Raw genomic sequence first — 18,625 nt, forward strand, 5'->3', positions numbered from 1 at the left:
TAAGAAACCTGAAATATTTGATATCTTTTATAATGGACTAACCGATGCTTCCAGAGATTACCTGGATAGTTGTGCTGGTTCTCTTTTCAGGGAAAGAACACCGGATGAAGCTGAAATTCTATTGAATAATATGTTGACAAATGAAAATAATTGGGCACCTCCGAGCCAGCTCCTGAGCCAATTCCTGAGCCTATTCCTAAACCAACTCCGAAGAAGAGAGGTGTTCTATTTCTCAGTCCCGAAGATATGCAAGAGGCAAAGAAATCTATGAAAGAAAAAGGTATTAAGGCTGAAGATGTTGAGAATTTACCTCCTATTGAAGAAATATATGGTCTTAATTTACCGCCTGTTGAAGAAGTATATGATCTCAATTCCTTATTCACTGAAGAACCTCCTGATCCCGATATCCCGGCATAGGTAGTAAAGGTAAATTCTCTCTATAGATATGATAAGTTGAAGTCCCTCCTACTAAAATTGCTAGTCAGTGCTTGGATGAGTTTGATGACTTCATGTTTAAGCAAGATGACTTTAATGCTTATTCCGGTAGACAAATTAAACAAGATGCTTATATGATTAAATGCTTGGGTGATTATATGGCTAATATTAGAGGTGAGCTTAAACTTGTTAGCAAACATGCTTCTATGGTTACCTCTCAAGTAGAACAAGTACTTAAATCTCAGAAAGAAGTGCTTGATGAAATGAATAGTAAGAAAAATGATTATGCTATTAGAGTGGCTACTAGAACTGGTAGAATGACTTAGGAACCTTTGTATCCTGAAGGCCACCCTAAGAGAATCAAGCAAGATTCTCAGAGAAGTGATATTGATGTACCTAGTTCTTCTAAAAGCAAGAAAAAGAAAAATGATAGGACTTTGCAAACTTCCACTGAACCTATTGCTGAACCACCTGAGAATCCAAATGATATTTCCATGTCTGATGCTAAACACAATCTGGTAATGAACATGAACCTAGTGATAATGTTAATGATGATGTTCATGACAATGCTCAACCTAGTAATGATAATGATGTAGAAGTTGAACCTGCTGTTGATCTTGATAACCCACAATCAAAGAATCAACGTTGTGATAAAAGAGACTTCGTTGCTAGGAAACATGGTAAAGAAAGGGAACCATGGGTTCAGAAACCCATGCCTTTTCCTCCGAAACCATCCAAGAAAAAGGATGATGAGGATTTTGAGCGCTTTGTTGAAATGATTAGACCCATCTTTTTGCGTATGCAATTAACTGATGTGCTCAAAACAAATCCTTATGCTAAGTATATGAAGGATATTATTACTAATAAAAGAAAGATACCGAAAGATGAAATTTCCACCATGCTTGCTAATTATACGTTTAAAGGTGGAATACCAAAGAAACTTGGAGATCCCGGAGTACCTACTATACCATGCTCCATTAAGAGAAATTATGTTAAAACTGCTTTATGTGATCTTGGAGCCGGTGTTAGTGTTATGCCTCTCTCTTTATATCGTAGACTTGACTTGAATAAGTTGACACCTACTGAAATATCTTTGCAAATGGCTGATAAATCAACTGCTATACCTGTCGGTATTTGTGAGGATGTGCCTGTTGTGGTTGCAAACGTCACTATTTTAACAGACTTTGTTATTCTTGATATTCCTGAGGATGATAGTATGTCTATTATTCTTGGAAGACCTTTCCTGAATACTGCAGGGGCTGTTATTGATTGCAACAAAGGCAATGTCACTTTTCATGTTAATGGTAACGAGCACACGGTACACTTTCTGAGGAAACAACCTCAAGTCTATAGTATCAACTCTATTGGGAAAATTCCATCAATTATATTTGGAGGTTTTGAATTTCCTCTCCCTACTGTCAAGAAAAAGTATGATATTCTTATTGTTCGGGATTTTCATATCCCCGTTGAGGTAACTTAGTGTCATTCGAAATTTCTCCGGTTCCGTGATTATTCAGAATGAGTTTGTTAACAAGACTTGATCAACCTTGTTAGTGGGTTCATTTTGATGATCACGAGATGGATGAAACTAGAAGCACAACCTTCTGTACCCTCTTTATATTTTATGTTATTTAGTAGAAATAAAGTAAAATAGTATTTTCTGTTTGTCTCCTGACTTATCCGTGCAATATAAAAATATCCCGAAAATAAAAGTCCTTGGAATGCCATGCCAATTTAATATGATTTTTTCGGGAATATTTGAGGATTTACTGTGCAAAAATCACCGCGAGGGGAGCTGTCACCTGGTCATGAGGGTGGAGGGCGCACCCTACCCCCCTGGGCGCGCCCCCTGCCTCGTGGGCCCACGGTGGCCCTCCTCCACTTATCCCTGCACCCATCTTCTTCCTCTGCCTCACATAAACACGAAAAACCAACTCAAGCACGAGTTCCAGCCCCGGTTGCTGTGATTTTTGATCTCCTTGCTCAAAGCACCTCTCACAAAACTGCTTGGGAAGATTGTTCCTTGAAATAATGAAGAGACTTTTGAGGGGCTCGTCGAGCCGAAGCTCGAAGGAAAAACAAAAGCAAGAAGAACAGAAGCCCAAATTTAATCTGCCTCGCACCGCGGAGGTCCGGCCATGTGAATGGCCTTCCGATGACTTCTTGAGGAGAGCCGGGATTTATGAAGATTTCTATTTATTAATTGAGAATGCTGGCCTCACCGACTTCCTCCGCGACCAACGTCATCAGTACCTCTTACTCACAAATACTTTTGTGCAAAACTTCTACTTTTTCCCTAAGAATTCACCTCCATCAGTAGAGTTTCATTTATATGACGTTGTTAAGAGGATGCCATTAGCTGAATTTTGCGAGGTTTGCAAAATACCCTTTGAGGGCACCTTGGATGAACCACACCGTAACGAAGTAGAAGCTTTTATTAACACTATCACGGTGGGAGAAACCAGGAAGGTTTCTGATGCAAGAATCACTAGCATACATTTTCCTGTTTTACGCTACTTTGCCTTATTTGCTAGTCGTTGCTTGATTGGTCGCGGGAAGTGTCGAAACCTTACTGTTCCTGATGTTATCATTTTGTTCCATGGTTTATACCGCAATAACTCTGTTAGTATGGGTGGAATTGTTGCTAGACGGTTAAGTTTGAACCGTACTAAGGGCCCCATCTTTGGATGCATTTATGCTTCATGCCTAGCTGAATATTTTGAAATACCTATTAGGCATGAGGAGAAAGAGGAAACATCATTGCCCCGTGCTTATTTAGATTATAAGAGCATGCTAGCGCATGACTTTCTTGTTAAGAGTCGTGAAGGGGAGCTCAAATATAAATTGTACTTTGATAAACATCACCCTCAGACTATTGCTTTGCCTGCTCCCTCTTTGTTTAACTTGTCTGTAGGTCCTCACATCGTTCCGTGGACGGCCATTCAAGCCTATCGAAATCCTGCACCCGCCCCGGAACCGGAGCCACAAGATGAGCCTCCACGATAGTCTGTTTATTCTTGGGATCCAGAGGTGGTTGCCAGCCAGTGGCAGTCAGAGTCTTCTTCATCGCAGTATGACCCCAGCTTCACCTACGGGTATCCGCCAGGCTATCCCTGGCAATAGACCAACTTAGGCCAAAAGCTTAAGCTTGGGGGAGTACGTATTTCCCACCGACATTATATTCATGTTCACACACACTCGTTGCTAGATGTCAGTGCTCATACTCTTTCACTGTAATATCCATGCTAGTTTACTTTCTTTTTCCTGCTTTCTTTTTGTGTGTTTAATAAACCTTTAGAAAAACAAAAAAAAAATAGTAGTAGTTTATTTCTTTGCTGTAGTGACTAAAAAGAAAACCCAAAAAGATTTCCCGTTCTTCTTTTGCTTGTTGGGAGCTTTCCCGTGTAAATAGTTTTTATTTCTTTTCTTTTCTTTGGGGGTCAGTAGGAGAAGACCATGATTAAATTGTTGAAGTGGCTCTTATATGCATGATTGTTTATAAACTTAGAGCCCATATTACTTGTCTTCTCCTATTTATTGAAGGCTTGCAGATTCCAGCTTAGTCCAATGCACGTGCACTCTTATTATTATTCACATTTTTCGGTCGTGCAAGTGAAAGGCAATAATGATGATATATGATGGACTTATTGGGATGAAAAAGCTGGTATGAACTCGACCTCTCTTGTTTTTGTAAATATGATGATTCATCATTCCTGAGTTAGCTATTATCAGGTAAACATATTTGCAATGACATTTAGAGATTATAGTTGCTTGTGCCATGCTTGATTAGCTATGAGTTATAATGGTTTACCTTGCGTGCCAACATGCTATTAGAATGATTATGATGTGGTGTGATGGGATGGTATCCTCCTTTAAATGAATTGAGTGACTAGACTTGGCACATGTTCACGCATGTAGTTGAATCAAATCAACATAGCCTTCATGATATTTATGTTCATGGTAGATTATATCCTACTCATGCTTGTATTCGATGTAAATTAATTTTAATGCATGTTTACGACTGTTGTCGCTCTCCCTGTTGGTCGCTTCCCAGTCTTTTGCTAGCCTTCACCTGTACTAAGCGGGAATACTGCTTGAGCATTGAAACTCCTTAAACCCTAAAGTTGTTCCATATGAGTCCACTATACCTACCTATATGCGGTATTTACCTGCCGTTCCAAGTAGATTTGTATGTGCCAAACTCCAAATCTTCAAATAAAATTCTGTTTTGTATGCTCGAGCAACTCATGTTTCAACTAGGGCTGCCCTTATCTTCCATGTTAGGCAGTTATTCTCAAGAGGAGTGGACTCCGCTCCTCATTCACGAGAAGATGGCTGGTCACCAGGATGCCCAGTCCCATGCGTTATGCAAACTAAATCAAAATAATTGCCAACAAAACTTCCCCTGGGAACCGTTGAATGTTGGAGGCACTCGTTGTTTCGAGCAAGCCATGGATTAATGCCTATGGAGGATGGGGAGTATAAACTTTACCATTCAGTTTGGGAACCGCCTATAATTTGTTTAGCATGGAAGATATTGTCATCTCATAGTTGTTGCATTGACATCAAAAGTATGCCGCTCAAAATGTTATTCAATCTCTATTTTAAAATCGAGCTCTGGCACCTCTACAAATCCCTGCTTCCCCCTGCGAAGGGCCTATCTATTTACTTTTATGTTGAGTCATCACCCTTCTTATTAAAAAGCACCCGCTAGAGAGCACACTGTCATTTGCATTCATTATAATTGGTTTACATTGGGTATGACTTGACTGGATCTCTTTTTACCATGAATTACAATGTTTAGTTAGTCCTTGATCTTTAAAGGTGCTCTGCATTTATGTTTTGCGGTTTCAAAAAGGGCTAGCGAGATACCATTTTGTTATATCATGTTATGATTATTTTGAGAAAGTGTTATCATCCGAGTTTTGTTATTATATCTCGCTAGCTGATTATGCTATTGATATGAGTAATTGTGAGAACTTTGTGTTATTGTTAGTATGGTTAGTTCATAATATTTGCTGAAACTTGAATGCTGGCTTTTCATGTTACAACAACAAGAGCAAACAGAGTTTGTAAAAGTTTTTCTTTTTCTCTTTCAGTTTGTCAACTGAATTGCTTGAGGACAAGCAAGGGTTTAAGCTTGGGGGAGTTGATACGTCTCTGTCATATCTACTTTTCCAAACACTTTTGCCCTTGTTTTGGACTCTAACTTGTATGATTTGAATGGAACTAACCCGGACTGACGCTGTTTTCAGCAGAATTGCCATGATGTTGTTCTTTATGCAGAAAATAAAAGTTATCGGAATGAACTGAAACTCCACGGAATATCTTACAATAAATAAAAAAAATCCTCGCCAAAGATGAAGACCAAGGGGCCCACACCCTATCCACGAGGGTGGGGGGCGCCCTCCCCCCCAGGGCGCGCCCCCTACCTCGTGGGCCCCCTGGTGGCCCTCCGACGCCAACTCCAATTCCATATATTGGCTTTCGGGGAGAAAAAACCCAGAGAGAAGAAACCATCACGTTTTACGATAAGGAGCCACCGCGAAGCCCTAATCTCTCTCGGGAGGGATGATCTGGAGTCCGTTCGGGGCTCTGGAGAGGGGGATTCATCGCTGTTGTCATCATCAACCATCCTCCATTACCAATTTCATGATGCTCACCACCGTGGGTGAGTAATTCCATCGTAGGCTTGCTGGACGGTGATGGGTTGGATGAGATTTATCATGTATTCGAGTCAGTTTTGTTAGGGTTTGATCCCTAGTATCCACTATGTTCTGAGATTGATGTTGCTATGACTTTGCTATGCTTAATGCTTGTCACTAGGGCCCGAGTGCCATGATTTCAGATCTGAACCTATTATGTTTTCATGAATATATGTGAGTTCTTGATCCTATCTTGCAAGTCTATAGTGACCTACTATGTGTTATGATCCGGCAACCCCGAAGTGACAATAATCGGGACCACTCCTGATGATGACCATAGTTTGAGGAGTTCATGTATTCACTATGTGCTAATGCTTTGTTCCGGTTCTCTATTAAAAGGAGGCCTTAATATCCCTTAGTTTCCAATAGGACCCCGCTGCCACGGGAGGGTAGGACAAAAGATGTCATGCAAGTTCTTTTCCATAAGCACGTATGACTATATTCGGAATACATGCCTACATTACATTGATGAACTGGAGCTAGTTCTTTGTCACCCTATGTTATGACTGTTACATGACGAACCACATCCGACATAATTATCCATCACTAATTCGGTGCCTACGAGTTTTCCAAATACTTGTTCTCGCTTACTTACTTTTCCGTTGCTACTGTTACAATCACTACAAAAATACCAAAAATGTTACTTTTATTGTCTTTACTTTTGTTACCGTTACCACCACTATCATATTACTTTGCTACTAAACACTTTGCTACAGATACTAAGTTTCCAAGTGTGGTTGAATTGACAACTCAGCTGCTAATACTTGAGAATATTCTTTGGCTCCCCTTGTGTCGAATCAATAAATATGGGTTGAATACTCTACCCTCGAAAACTGCTGCGATCCCTATACTTGTGGGTTATCACTTCTTAAGGGGCTAATTTGGATCCATATGTCTAATGTTATGGTTAGGTTTACCTTAATACTTATTTTGTAGTTGTGGATGCTTTCAAGAGGGGTCAATCATAAGTGGGATGCTTGTCCAAGTAAGGGTAGTACCCAAGCACCGGTCCACCCACATATCCAATTATCAAAGTACCGAACGTGAATCATATGAGCATGATGAAAACTAGCTTGACGATAATTCCCATGTGTCCTCGGGAGCTCTTTTCTCATTATAAGAAATTGTCCAGGCTTGTCCTTTGCTACAAAAAGGATTGGGCCACCTTGCTGCACTTTATTTACTTTCATTGATTGTTACTCGTTACTCTTTATCTTATCACAAAACTATCTGTTACCTACAGTTTCAGTGCTTGCAGAGAAAACCTTACTGAAAACCGCTTTTCATTTCTTTCTGCTCCTCGTTGGGTTCACACTCTTACTTATCGAAAGGGCTATGATAGATCCCCTACAGTTGTGGGTCATCAACAGGAAGCAGGTGGCGAGCAGGGCCATACCCGGCAACAAGCCATGCCGAGGAAACCTGCGAGGCCCTAGGCAAGCTCCTTGCCGGGGCGGCCTGCCAAGAAACCAACAAGGCCACCACTCCAACACAATGATAGGCTTGCCAGCTAAGTAGGCACATGCGTGGCGGCATGCAGATCTTCATAGAAGCCTACCATGTCGCCAACACAACAGTTGGTTGGCTAGCGTGGCGCTGCATGCCTCGTCGGCCCGGACGCATGGTGAGGCAAAGAGGAGCGGCGGAGGATGAGATGGCCTCTGTTTCCGTCCCCAATAAATCGAGATGACACGTAGGCAACACATTAAATGCGCTTGTCCTACGTTGATCGAGAGATAAGCTCGTACCACTGTAGCTTGCCACCTCCTGTGTGCCACTGTGGCAACCCCTTTGTGTATAAAAGGAGGCCCAAGGCGCATAGAGAGAGGATTCGGACTTTTGGACAAAGCACGCATCGTTGCTAGTTCAAGAGCTCAAGAACACACATGTAACCAGATAAAGAGGGACTAGGGTACTACGCATCTTCACGGCCCGAACCTGGATAAAAATTCTCTTTGTGCTAACGGCTCGACCTGCTCTTCGTGCAACTAATCCCCCGCCGAACGTAGAAGGGATCCTTGTGACCCCATAGGTGATCGGTTTCCCTGACATCTTTGGCGCGCCAGGTAGGGGGTGCTTTAGTTGTGAGAATCTGGTCTATAGTTAGTACAGTAGCTCCTTCATCGCCATTGCTCCGAAGAAGAAGACGGCTTTGGCGATCGGCCCGATCGGGGCCGCCCCGCCCGCACCCACGCGAATAGGCGACAGGGCGGGCGCTAGTGGCGGAGGAGATCGAGATCATCCACATCATCCGAATACAAGAAGCCAGGCCGCCGGCGTCCTCCACAGCAGCGATGGAGGTTGGCATGCCGTCATGCCCAAGGATGGAGTTGTGCCGCCTGTGGGTGGTGCGGGGACCTCCAAGGGCAGAAGATTGATCTCGCCGACGCGCGTATCGCGGTCTCCTCAGCTCGTGTGCGACGAACCGCGCCGTGATGTTGAGGACCCCGGGCATCGCCACAGCGAGAGCCCTCAGCATCACTCTCACGACACACAAGGACGACATGCACGCCATGATGCAGGCGAAAAGGGCGCGCGGCCGTGGAATCGTGATTGGACTCCTTCTAACATCGTTAGAAGTCTGAGTTCCTCCCATTCCTCACGCCTGTCGCTGCCACCCATGTGAGCGGAAGCACTATCGCGGGCGCAACTGCTCGTCGACTTTCCTCCTGCCCCGGAGAAGCAAGAAGAGTGGAGGGTTGCTATCCAAAGCCTTATTGGCCATGCCAATAGGGATGGCCACCGAGGAGCAAGCCCCTCACGGCGCCGAAATGACGAACCGACACGTGCAGGAAGTGGAAGGGTTGAGGGCACCGCAACCACGGTGCACTCCCCTCCGCCCCGGTTGGCCCGTCGGGGCGACGCCCGGGACAAGGTGTCACGGTGTCATCAGATCCACAGACGCGCCATGACCAACGGCAAGTTCTTCGAGAGCGCCTCAAGGAGGACGCCTGGACTACTACCGAGTTGCGACGAGAAGCACGTCACTAGTCTGACAGGCGTGTTGGGCCCACTAAGTACAGGCATACACCGGGTGTCAGTGTCAAAACCGGCGGATCTCGGGTAGGGGGTCCCGAACTGTGCGTCTAAGGCTAATGGTAACAGGAGTCAGGGGACACAATGTTTACCTAGGTTCGGGCCCTCTCGATGGAGGTAATACCCTACTTCCTGATTGATTGATCTTGATGATATGAGTATTACAAGAGTTGATCTACCACGAGATCATAGAGGCTATACCCTAGAAGCTATCCTATGGTTATTGTCGTGGAAATATCACGTCAAATGTCCTTGTGTAAGGACTTAGTTTTGGAGTCATCGCGACGGGTTAGCTTAAAGGGGTTAAACCGGACAAAGGACACGAGGGATTTTATACTAGTTCGGCCCCTTCGATGAAGATAAAGGCCTACGCCTACTTGTGATGGGATTATTGGGGTCTCGCTAACCAGGGAGCTAAACAAGCTATGCATGGCTATCGAGTTGTTGTTTCTTGTTCCTGAACCGCCGCCCCTTATATACCCCGGGTTGACGCCCGGCCGGTTTACAGAGTCCCGAGGCCGACTCATACAAGTGTTCGGCTCGGTCTCTCCCTTCCTTATCTTACAACACAAGTTACATGACTGTGGCGGTTTACCACTATGGGCCCTAATCCGCGTTTGGGCTCCGGGCCTCTAGGTTTCATAGTAAAGCGCCATCTTCTGAGTCTTCGTGGGCTTCAATATAGTTGAGGGTGAACCGGCCCCTCCTGGGCGGTTTACACTCAATAGTTATATCCCCAACATTAGGCCCTAGTGATTTGAACCCGTTTATGTCAATCTTCAACACTTAGAAAAAACTTGTGAACATCTTCCTTCATTTCTCATAAACTGCCATGATGTCTTCCCTTTATAAATCTTGTTAAACCGCCGTGACGTCATCCTCCGGACACAGCAACGGGTCATCATGGCATCACCTCTTTAAAAAAATGAATAAAAAGATTCCCTTCATTTAATGTCATCCCGGAAATCAAGGCGACATCTGCGCCACTCGCCGTTTTGGCCCCCTCGATTCTCGCGCCTGTCACTTATCCCCTTGCCCTGTTATAAATAAGCCCGACAGGTACTTTCATTTTCTTCCCTTTCTCATCTTCTTCCTCGCGACCCGAAGAACCCCAGCGCCGGCGCCGCCGTCGACCTTCGAATCTGCACCGACCAAGGCCGTTGCATCAAACTGTTTGTTCCTGAAACCCTGCCGTGCTCTTCCGCTGCCGAGTGGCTCTGGTAAGTTCATGTCCCGTAACCCTAGATCTCCATTAGGGTTTTCGAGTTCATCCATGTCGCCGTTCCTCAGTTCTTCCGCAGCTTTCTCTTTAGTCCATTTACCAAGGATATATATATGCGTCTGCTAGTTTTGAGTCGCGGCTAGATTCATTTTTATAGTCCACCATCCCGCGGCTTCTTGCTGCTCCTGACAGACTGCGTCTAGATCTTCACTGTTCCTCTTAGCGCCATTGTAGGGTTCAGTAAAATTTTCTTTAGTTATCCACGGTAGATCCAAAATTGTACTGTGCTATTGTGAAACCTGTTTTTGTAACACTTAGTAAATTTTGAACCCTGGTCCTTCTGCCTACGGGCGGTTTAACCTGTGATAACCAACCCGCCATATATCATTAGCCCTCTCTTAAATCGCCAACTGAACTTGAACGTCAATTTGCCGGTTTAACACTGAATAGTACGCTTAAACCGTTAAATTGTAAACCGGCCTTTATTTGTCCTTTCACAGTTTTCCTTCCGGGATGGCCAAACAATTCTCTGCCTGCAATTGGGTTCCATCCAAGATCACTGAAACACAAATTAATGGATATGTCACCACTGGCGCTTTAGCTTCAAAAAGGGTCCTTAATTGGCGTGTTCCGGGCTCTGAATGCCCACCTGAACCTCAAGATGGAGAAGTGATTGTATTTATGCAACACTTAGACCGGGGATTCATCCCACCCGGATCAAAATTCTTCCGGGATGTCCTCGCAAGCTTCCAACTCCATCCACAAGATATTGGACCGAACTCCGTGTCCAATATATGCAACTTTCAAGTATTCTGCGAAGTCTACCTTCAAGAAGAACCATCTGTGGAGTTGTTCCGGGATTTCTTTCATTTGAACCGCCGTACGGAGTTCTCTGATGGTCCCAACACAAAACTTGGTGGCATTTCAATTCAGAAAAGGAAAGAAGTTGATTTCCCTGATGCAAAACATCATAGTCATCCTAAAGATTGGAACCAAACTTGGTTTTATTGCCGGAATACTGCTCCTGGCGGAGAAAATCCTTTGTCGGGTTACCGCCCTCAACGGCTTAGCAACGGTCACCCATTACCTTCACGTTTATCCGCCGCAGAACGAAAAACTTTTGCTCCTCAAATCACCAAGCTCCGGGCTCTCATGGCCAATGGTTTGACTAGTATTGATCTCGTCCGCTGTTGGGTTTCCTGGGGTATTCAGCCTTTAAGCCGCTGTCCCGGATTGATGCATGAATACACTGGCAACGTCAAAGATCCTCAACGATATCATGAAGTGGTAATGACAGACCTTGAAGTTACTGAGTCTGTGAAGAAGATGCTTGACGAAACAATCTCTGCCTGCAGCCAAACCGGGTTGCCACCATTTTGCGTCACCAACAAACCGACGGCGGTAAATTTGACTTAATGCTCATAGTTTTGCCTGTGCCTTAATAATGTGCTAATACTCTTTTCCTTTAATTTTTACAGGCCGACAGCTCTTTCTGGAAACGGACTAAACCGGCGAGGGCTCGTGCAAAGACCAAAGCCACCAAGAAAGCAGGCAAGAAGAAAATCACCGAGTCTTCTAATCCGCCAGAGGAGGTTGATGAATCAGATCCAGAGGTAGAACTTGATTCACTTGGTTCTCTTTTCATATACCTTATTGACAATGATTATTCCTAGGATGACACTGAGGCCAGCCGCGCAGACCACATTGAGGTAATCACTCTTTCTTCCAACTCTGATCTTGTGCCGGTTCAAAGAGTTCGTCGTACAGTTCGGAAAGTAAAACACTCTCACCCTCTTGCTCATTTGGATCCAAAATTTTCTTTAAAGACACAGCAAGCTAAAGAGCGTCGCACAACCTGGCGCAGTGGCCAGCAGATTACCTCTTCCGGTTTACCGGATACGCCAAACCGGAAACGTCGCCGAGAGGTTACTTATTCTCCTAAAAAACTTTATCCTTTGAAGGGTTTCTTCAGAGACCCACTTAATCCGTCTGATCCCAATTACCAGGAATCTTCCAACTCGTCTGGCAGTTCATCAACCACTCAGCTGCCTCCCCTTAAGACCGTCCCTGGGTAAGTATATTATGATTCATGTTTTCCCTTCATAGTTTAGTTTACCGTGCTAATCATTGTTGTGATGTTACAGTGACAAAGCTCGCCTGAGCGAAAAGGCTAAAACCAGTGCTCCCATTGGTGAAGTGGAAACGGAGAAGGCTGCTGAGGACACCGCTAGAAATGCCGATGTTATGGATGATTCCATCCCGCAAGATGCAAGCACTGAGGCTAATCCGCCGGACGCTGACCCGGCAATCCATACTGATCCGTCGAGCCCTCGTACTACCACTCCACCAAGTCCAGCTGCTGATCCGCCAAGCCCGGCTGCTAACCCGCCAAGTCCAGACAGGGGTGCCAACAATCCACCAAGCCCACCAAGAAATGATGACGATGCTGTTGTAATTACTGGCATGGGTCACACCAGTCCTGGCAATCCGGTTATCTTGGCCAAACATACTGCTAAGGAGGAATTCGCCGCTATGGGCAAAGGGAAGGGGAAGGCAGACTTATCCCACTTTGTCAATCTTAGCGTTGAAGAGCTTCATTCCGGTTACTTAAACCTCCTGTACACCAGCCATTACTTGGAAGCCGGTTTGGTAAATCTGATGAAGGAGCATTATGAGGTATGAACACTTTGAATTTTCATTCTGTATATCTTCTCCATTGTATCCCCCAAGGGCCGGTTTGTCTTCTTAAAGACAAACCGGGACTTTGATATATAAAAAATTTCCATGCAGTAGCAACCAGGGGCCGGTTTGTCTTTTTGAAGACAAACCAGAACTGTCTTGTCCTTGTTTCATTGCCTTTCCTTATGAATGATCAAATGTGCATTAGCCCCCAAGTGCCAAGCTTAATATTTGGATTGAGCCTTGGGACTTTAAAAAATATCCACTGTAAAAAGCAATCCACATTAGCCCCCAAGTGCCAAGTGTATAACTTGTTTTGTGATTGGGACTTCAAGAAATATATAACTTGTTGTGACTTGTGCAGGCTGACATGAAGACGAAAGAGTCCCAAACCGCCGATCTTCAAGAAATCCTTAAGTTGCAGCAATAAGATACTTCCAAAGCCAAAGAAGAGCTCAAAGGTGCCTTGTCAGCCATGGAGCAACTTAAAGAGGGCTTCAAAACTGAACGCACCAACTGGGGGACTGAAAAGGCTGCGTTATTGAAGCGGGCAGAAGATGCTGAAACGGCCCTTAAACCGGTTGAAGAAGAACTGGCGGGTCTCAAGCATCAAGTGAATTCCATGACGGCTGCCGTGTTTGGTAAGTATCTTAAAACACATGTTCTGTAATATTATCAACTCTGCCGGTTTAACTTGAATTTTCTTGAACCGTTGCAGGCTAACGCATTACCCATCTGGGAACAAATATGCGGATGAAACTGAAGGCGACTTATACCCTGATTGAACAACTGTATACCGGAGCACAACGGGTTATCTTTGTAGCCTCTTATAATAAACCGGCACCAACATTGATCAAGGACACTTTAGCAAGATTATCCATGACACCGGCTCAGATAGAAGAGGTGAAGCGGTCTGCTGCCAGGGCTGGCGCTTTATTGGCACTGACCCGGGCCAAAGCATGGATATCTGACTTGGATCCGGTTGACATCGCCAAGGGATTTCCAGATGAACAGGCAGACGGATCAGCATTTGACAATGACACACTCAAAGCTCTGACAAAGGAGATGCGTCCACTATCAAGTCAACTAGCGGCAGAAGCTAACCTGACTGTTCATCGGTCTTGAGAACCATCGAGTTGACACGACTATGACAGAGACTCAAAACCTTATCCCGCCAATTCGTAAGCACACTTACGCCCCTGATGTTGATCCGTCCGATCTGATAGATGAAGAAGTTGTATTTCAGGCATTAACCCGGATTGATTGGACCACCTTTGACTTCCAGCCTCTGGGTGGAGAGGAGGAGGTTGAACCGGTGCCTGAAGATCCTTCCACTTCACGTCGTCCCGGCAACGAGTCTTAATCCGGCCTTTGTGTTTCCGTGACAAACTTTTGTTATGCAAGAACAATCAGCTTTTTGGGCCTCAAAGTGCCCTGTAATAGGCTAGTAAAAACTCTTTGATTGGTTATGCTGATGCACGACTTGTGTTGAACCGTCATAACACATGAAATGTTTGCTTATGCTGTGATAACGCGACTCTGAAGCCTGCATAAAGAAAGTTTGTCCTGGCGGTTTACCGCTGGACAGGTCATAATACCCAAGATAAAGGCTGATTGATAATCAAACCTTTAAGAAATATGAAATAAACTCATACCTGTGATGTGATATCACTTTAGTTGGTTTACCAACTTTGATTGTAATAAGGGTGAAAACCCAAATCTTGAATTTTGTATAACTTCATCATGTACTAATGATGTATAAGAAGTCATGCCGAGTTACGATGAACACCAGATAACAAAAACTGGCGACAAGTAGTCAAAGCCAGGCCCGGTTAATAAACTCCGGTTTATTGATAAGGCTCGTCAACGTTTAGTTGAGATTCAAGCCGGGTTAACAAACACCGGGTTAATATGATGACTGAAAAGCCATACCAGATCAAAGATACCGGTTTAACACAAAAGTCATCAAAAGAAAAATAGTGACAAGTGCAAATAAAACCGTGTAGTCGAGGCTTTTCGAGGGCTGCCAGGCCCAAATTCGAGGCTTTTCATGGGCTGCCAGGCCGCTGAGTTAAACCATTTGACAAAGCCTTTTAAGATGGGCCTCCAACTTACCAATCACCGTTTTAACTTTGACAAGTTCAGGGTCTGAATGAGAGTAACTGTCAAACGTTCGGAGGGTCGTGCCAGGATTACCTGGATAGGAGTGGCTTACTTGATGAAGGCAGGTTAACCTAGGGTTTTAGGTAAATATACCAGGATTCCAAGCCGTGGGTCGATACCCAGCTACAAGGGTCCTTTCAAACTCTTTGTTACTTTACACAAAGAGCCCCCAAGTAACGTGATGAGTTGTGCTCATTGGGTGCCTATGTTTGAGCCGTGCATAGCATCCAGACTCTCTTTGGCCCCTTGGGTATGAAGCTCCCAAGCTGTATGGTAGCATGATAGCCGGTTTAACAGGTAGTACTTCGCTTTGTTAGCTTAAGCCAAAATGTAACTCAAAGGATATTTGAGAAAAAACAGTAGAGGCACTGCTTATAGCAAGGATGCCGGTTTATTTTATTGATCATAATATATACATTGTCGAAATATGTACATAAGAAAAGCCTATGGCTCAGGTGTAGTAAGGCCGTAGGAGAGCTATGTTCCATGGCCGCCGGGTCTCCTCCTCAGAGGTGCGTGAGTTGTCTTGAACGTCAATGAGGTAGTATGATCCGTTGTGCAGATTTTTGCTGACCACAAAGGGTCCTTCCCAAGGTGGGGATAACTTGTGCATGTCGGTCTGATCCTGGATGAGCCGGAGCACCAAATCGCCTTCTTGAATGGTTCTTGTCCTAACTCGGCGGCTATGATAACGTCGCGGGTCTTGCTGGTAAACCGCCGAATGGGCTAAAGCCATATCTCGTTTTTCATCTAACAGGTCCAACGCCTCCTGGCGTGCTTGATCATTGTCTGCTTCAACATAATTAGCAACCCAGGGCGAATCGTGACGAATATCACTTGGGAGAACCGCCTCTGCCCCGTACACCATGAAGAAAGGCATGTAACCCGTCGATCTGTTGGGGTGGTGTTGATGCTCATAATACATAAGGTAATTCTTCCACCCAACAACCCGGCGTCCGCTTTAAAGGGACCATAAGCCGGGGTTTAATCCCCTTCAAGATTTCTTGATTAGCTCTCTCCGCTTGACCATTTGTCTGGGGGTGCGACACGGATGCTAAGTCAAGCCAGATGTGTTCTCTCTGACAAAAATCTTCCATCTCACCCTAAGAGAGGTTTGTGCCATTATCCGTGATGATGTTGTGTGGAAAGCCAAAGCGGAAGATAATCTTTTTGAGAAATTGAACCGCTGTAGCCGCATCACACTTGCTAACAGGCTCTGCTTCAACCCACTTGGTAAACTTATCAACCGCCACCAGCAGGTGGGTCTTCTTATCCTTGGAGCGTTTAAAGGGGCCCACCATGTCAAGCCCCCAAGTGGCAAATGGCCAAGTGATGGGAATCATCCTTAATTCTTGAGTCGGAACGTGAGCTCTGCGTGAAAACTTTTGACAAGCGTCACATCGCTTTACCAGATCCTACGCATCAGCATGAGCTGTCAACCAGTAGAACCCATGACGAAAGGCTTTTGCAACCAAGGACTTTGAACCGGCATGATGACCACAATCCCCTTCATGAATTTCCCGTAGGATCTCTTGGCCCTCTTCCGGAGAAACACAACGCTGAAATACGCCTGAAACGCTGCAGGGGTGTAACTCGCCATTGTGAATAACCATGGACTTGGATCGCCGGACTATCTGCCGGGCCAAGACTTCATCATCTGGTAACTCGCCTCGGTTCATATACGCCAGATATGGAACCCTCCAATCCGGCACAATGTGTAAAGCGGCAACCAATTGAGCCTCCGGATCAGGAACAGCCAAATCCTCCTCTGTAGGCAACTTAACAGACGGGTTATGCAATATATCTAAAAAGGTATTGGGAGGTACCGGTTTACACTGAGATCCAAGCCGGCTTAAAGCGTCTGCTGCTTCGTTTTTGCGCCGATCGATATGCTCAACCTGATACCCTTTGAAATGACCCGCCACATTATCCACTTCACGTCTGTAAGCCGCCATGAGTGGATCCTTAGAATCCCAAGTGCCAGAAACTTGCTGAGCCACCAGATCAGAGTCTCCAAAGCATCGTACCCAGCTTAAATTCATCTCCTTGGCCACTCGGAGCCCATGGAGCAAAGCCTCGTACTCAGCTGCATTGTTAGTACAGGGGAACATTAAACGGAGGACATAACGTATTTTATCACCTCGAGGGGAAGTAAGGACAACTCCAGCCCCCGAGCCCTCCAATTGCTTGGATCCGTCAAAGTGAATCGTCTAGTATGTATTATCTGGTTTGTCCTCTGGTGCTTGTAACTCGGTCCAGTCATTGATGAAATCCACAAGTGCTTGAGATTTTCTGGCTATTCGAGGCACATACTTCAAACCATGTGGACCAAGTTCAATTGCCCATTTTGCAACCCGACCAGTTGCTTCCCTGTTCTGAATTATATCACCCAACGGAGCTGAACTGACAACCGTAATGGGATGGCCCTGGAAATACTATTTGAGCTTCCGACTTGCCAAAAAAACCCCATATACTAGCTTCTGCCAATGCGGATATCGCTGCTTTGACTCGATAAGCACCTCACTAATATAATAAACCGGCCATTGAACCGGGTACTCCTTACCGGCCTCCTTGTGCTCCACCACAATTTCCACACTGACAGCACGGGCATTAGCAGCCACGTACAACAATAAAGGCTCCCTGTCAATCGGAGCAGCAAGGATGGGCGGTTCGGCCAACTGCCGCTTCAAGTCTTCAAACGCCGCATTAGCCGCATCACTCCAGACAAAGGTGTCTGTTTTCTTCAACATCTGATATAGAGGGATCGCCTTCTCTCCCAAACGGCTGATAAAACGGCTTAGGGCTGCAATCCGACCTGCTAGACGCTGAACATCATTGATGCATGCCGGTTTAGCCAAAGATGTAATCGCTTTGATCTTCTCCGGATTAGCATCAATGCCTCTGTTGGACACCAGAAAGCCTAGAAGCTTGCCTGCCGGAACACCAAAGACACATTTGTACGGATTGAGCATCATCTTGTAAACCTGCAGATTGTCAAAGGTCTCTTTGAGGTCATCTATCAATGTCTCCTTCTTCCTGGACTTTACCACAATGTCATCAACATAGGCATGAACATTACGCCCAATCTGAGTGTGTAGACAATTCTGCACACAACGCTGATAAGTTGCCTGGGCACTCTTGGGCCCAAAGGGTATAGAAACATAGTAGAAGGCTCCAAAGGGAGTGATGAAGGCAGTCTTCTCCTGGTCCTTAACTGCCATTTTGATCTGATGATATCCTGAATAAGCATCCAAGAAACTCAAACGCTCACAACCCGTTGTTGCATCAATGATCTGATGAATACGTGGGAGAGCAAAAGGATCAGCCAGACAAGCTTTGTTCAAATCTATGTAGTCCACACACATGCGCCAAGTGCCATTTTTCT

This window comes from Triticum aestivum, chromosome 6B (assembly GCF_018294505.1).
Source record: "Triticum aestivum cultivar Chinese Spring chromosome 6B, IWGSC CS RefSeq v2.1, whole genome shotgun sequence".
Taxonomy (NCBI): Eukaryota; Viridiplantae; Streptophyta; class Magnoliopsida; order Poales; family Poaceae; genus Triticum; species Triticum aestivum.